Source organism: Octodon degus, unplaced genomic scaffold (assembly GCF_000260255.1).
Source record: "Octodon degus isolate 3935 unplaced genomic scaffold, OctDeg1.0 scaffold00223, whole genome shotgun sequence".
Taxonomy (NCBI): Eukaryota; Metazoa; Chordata; class Mammalia; order Rodentia; family Octodontidae; genus Octodon; species Octodon degus.
The window spans coordinates 2,204,933-2,209,246 of NW_004524799.1; the positions used below are offsets into that span (position 1 = coordinate 2,204,933).

A 4,314-nucleotide genomic window follows, 5' to 3' on the forward strand; every position below is an offset into this window, starting at 1 on the left:
AAGATAATCTTGTGTTTAATAAGAATACAGAGATAATGAACAAATTCTCTCTTTTAGAGACAACTCTAAAATGTAGTCAGCCCAGCAATAGCACCAGAAGAATCTACAAACTAAACTTGTTTCATTGGTTGGTTTTGTTCTTTTTCTTTTTTTTTTTGGACAGGGTCTTGCTATGCAGCTTGGGCTGGCCCTGTGCTCATTTTTGTAGCCCGCAGGCTGATCTCAGACTCCTAGCAATCCTCCTGTCTCAACCTCCTGAGGGCTGGGATTACAAACGTGCACCACCACGCCCGGTTCCTGGCCAGCATAGCATGCGGGTCTGGGGATCAGACTGGAACTCGGGACCTTGTGTTTGCTAGGTAGGTGCTTATGCCTCTGAGCTATCTCCCCAGCCCTTTCATTAGGTTCTTATCATATATTATTCTCCTGTAGTTTCTTTCCCTTGGAATCCTAAAATCAATTGTTTTCCTGCAAATTCGTTTTTTGTTGTTGTTGTTGTTTAAGATGCTGTATAAGTAGACTTCTAAGCCACTAGTTTGGGTTATTTCACTGAGGTTTCTTCTAAGAAATATGCACTGTCAGTATTAATAAGTTTATTTTTCTCTTACTAATCTGTCTTGTTACAGAGGTCCATTCCAACTGAGAATTTGCGAAGGCAGAGAAAAAAATCCTCTCCCCCTTTCAGGTAGGCAAAAAATGTTCAAGTAAGAACTTGCAATGTATGGTTAGGATGTTGGAGTTCATTTCTGAGCATTTGGAAATCATTTGAAGTTCAAAGTAGGAGACTAAGGGCTGGGAATATAGCTCAGTGGTGCAATGCCTGCATGGTAAGCATGAGGTCCCATGTTCAATTCCAGGGGGGAAAAAAAACAAGTAGAAAACTATACTGATCTGATCTAGTCTATAGTTGCTTCAGGGATTATGGATGGAAAGGGCTAAGGGGAGAAAATCAGTTAGGAGACTGCTGCATTCAAGTAAAAAGCACTTGTGCCTTGAGGACCTGGGGATGTGCTTGCCTAGCACAGGTAAGACACTGAGTTCCATCCATCCCAGCACTGGAAAAAAAAAAAAAAACGCTAATATGATGGATCAGAATGGAAGCAATACAGATGGAAATAACCAATTCTAGAACCATTTAGAAGCAGAGTAGATACAGCTTTTCAGTGAATTAGACAAAGAGTTTAACAGAGGGGTTGGGGATGAGGGAGCTAGGGATGGGGCTGATAGGTGAATGAACGGAAGGAATAAGTTGATTCCAGGGTTTCTTCTAGGAGCAACTAATGAATGGTGGGGTCATCATTTGCCAGGAGGGGGAAGAAAGCTTATTTTTTTCCCAGGTATTTGTAAAATTAAGACAATCTTTGTCATTGAAATATCCTTGTAAAACCTATTAAAGTACTAGATGAATGTTTGTCTAATTAGCAAAATGAATTTAGTCTATGATCAACTGTTACTTTTATTACTGTGGATGTATTTGCCCTTAATGAATCCCCATCTGCAAATTTCTTATTTTGATCTTATAAGGCCTGGGAAACTGGATTACAAAATTTTCTCCACTACCTACAAATTAATCTCTGAATTGTCAGTATCTGCAGCAATCATTTCTGCTTATTGCTTCTAGATGCAGTAGTAACCATGCTCTGGCTTCTGTCTCCTTTAGCATTTCTGTCATTTGTGGCCATTTTCATTTTCCTCTCACTACCAACCACTCTCTCGTTACAGTCTTTTTTTTCCCTAGACTTCCCACTAAAAGGTAACTGTGCTGAAGTTTTTCTCATTAAGACAAAACATAAGAAGGAGGACGGGAAGGAGAGAGAGAGAGAGAGAGAGAGAGAGAGAGAGAGAGAGAGAGAAACAGGGACAGAGACTGACTTTTTGATCCAATTCCAGTTCATCTATTGCTTATTCAATTCATTCTCGTTTTCTTATTCTCTTTCTTTTAGCTTTCTTAACTTCTTTTCACAGCCAAGCTTCTTGAATGGTTATCTACCTAAGATTTTTCTCCTAATTTAACTCTTACTCTTTAGCCATCTTTATTGTCTCCACCATTCTGCTCCAACTGGTTTTGCCAGGTTTAGAATGATCTGCTCATTGTTAATGTCATTAACATTTCTCAGTTGTCTTTTTTCTTGGCTTCCATCAGCACTGGTTGTTCCCTTATCTCCTTCAAGTTCTCCCCTCCTTGACTTCTGGCATACCACACTCTTGGGTTCTTTCCTGCTTTTCCAGGTCTTTCTGACTCCTTCTACCTGTTTTGGCTATTTTTATCAGAAAATTGCTCTCAGCTCATTTTCCTCACTGCATGTTCTGACTTGTTCTGACTGGGTGAACTCATTTACTGCTTGGGCCTCCTTTACTAATGTTGAGACTCAGAACATGATACCCCAAATTGTGCCAAGATATGCTTGAGAGGCCTCAGAAACTGCCTCAGATTAAACGTCCTTCTGACCTTTTCTTGTCTCTGCTCCCCAAGCAATGCAGAGGCTCTCTCTGGAGTTCCTTAATCTGTATTAAGGCTATCCCCACAAAAGGGAAAAAAAACCCCACCTTCTATCCCCACGTTGAAATCTCACTATTTCAGAAAAGAAAACTGATGACTTCACACCTGGACAGACTATTTTTTTAAAACAAGGTAATGTTGGTCTCTTGGGCTCATTCAAATCCCAAAGAGACTTGTTTCACAAACTAATTTCTATCATTTGCTTAATCATTTAGAACCTCTCAAACACTCCTTCTCCCCTGTAAAGGAAGGTATATAAGCTTCAACTTTCTAGCCCTCCTCTGTTTCATACTGTAACTGTGGTTGCTGGTTAGCTAATTATTCTTTGCAGATTTACTTCCTCTTTCTTGGCCTAGCATTCTAAAGTATAAAGACAAGCTGAACTTACATGATTAAAATATTAACTGGTAAATAATCTTTCTCTAGATTTACAGAACCCGGGACATCTATGACCTTCAGATTATATCATAATGTGTGTAAGATGATGCTTGACTTGCAAAAAGTAACGTGTGTGTCTAAAAAAAATTAAAGGAATACCCGTAGGAGGTCAATGTTAGTTTCAATGTTCTGGCTGAAGAAAAAAAGACACACACCCTGCATAATAGAAATCACACTGAATTCATAGCTTTTCTGCCCCGTGTGCTGTTGCACTTCCTTTACCTCCCTATATGAGCCCTTTCATACACCTGGATTCCCTGAGATGGTCATTTTTTGGGATGATATCCTCCTTTCATCTTCTCAGGGCTCTGGGCTTTGAATAAAGCTGATTTACTTCAGACCAATTCTTTTTCCTTGAGTATTGCCTTTTGAGTGGTGAGCAGATGGCCTGGAGTCTGGTGACAGTACTTTGTGTATGACTCTTGTGCTGATTTTTCTCCTGTACATGTTCATGATTTTGTGACTTTAATCCTACATTGTCTATTGTCAGTTCATTCCAGAAAACATTCATCAGGCAAAAGAGAGACTTCCTTTTCCTCTACACTGTCTACTTGAAAAACAGAGTTCTCTTGTGAGTGCCAGGCAAAGGTAATGCTTTGGAATGGCACCAAAATATGACCACTTGTGTGTAGGTGCCATAAACACATTCAATAGACCTAGAATAAAATGTGAGAGCCAGAATATGCCTCTCCTATATATAAAGGCATACTTGAACTAAAGACATACAGAGGTTGAGAGAAAACAGACACAGGAGAGCTTTCTGCCTTCCATTTGCCAAAAGGCAGGGCTTGAATTTACAAAGACTAAAGGTATCCTGGCCCTCCTATTCAAGAGACAATAAAAGTTAACCATTGAAAGCAACTTTGGACTCTTACTGGTCTGGAGATTATGCCATAGAAATCTAGATTAACAACTACCTTTTGTATTCTTCAAATTGGTAGCCCTAATAATTCAAAATCCTTTTTTTTTTTTTTTTGGTCTTATCACTTCTCTAAAATTTACTTATTTTTTATTGAAGAGGCCATGTCAGCTGGAATTCAAAGTCAACTTTTTGAAGTATAATCATTGTGTACTGCAAACATATATTAATAAAAATATAAAAACTATTTTAAAAATACATGAAATACACAAACAAAACAAATGAGCAAAGCCATCTCTGAGAACTATAGTCATATCTTGGTACTCCTTTGAAACTCATCAAATTGAGTACTCAATGCATTTTTTTTTTTCTAACTTTCTGTAAAGCTTTATTCCAGAGGGCCTCAATCCTTCTTGGCAGCTGTCTTCCTCATGGCGGCCAGCACGTTGCTCAGCTCCTCACCCTGCCTCTTGGCGTGGATGTACGTCCCCACCCTTTTCTTTTTTTTTTCTTTTTT

The 4,314-nt window shown here is 39.0% G+C and overlaps 1 pseudogene; it reads left to right on the top strand.

Moving 5' to 3' along the window:
- The first annotated feature begins 323 nt into the window (after positions 1-323).
- The window catches only part of LOC101563228, a 513,765-nt pseudogene continuing 509,774 nt past the window's right edge, over positions 324-4,314 (top strand).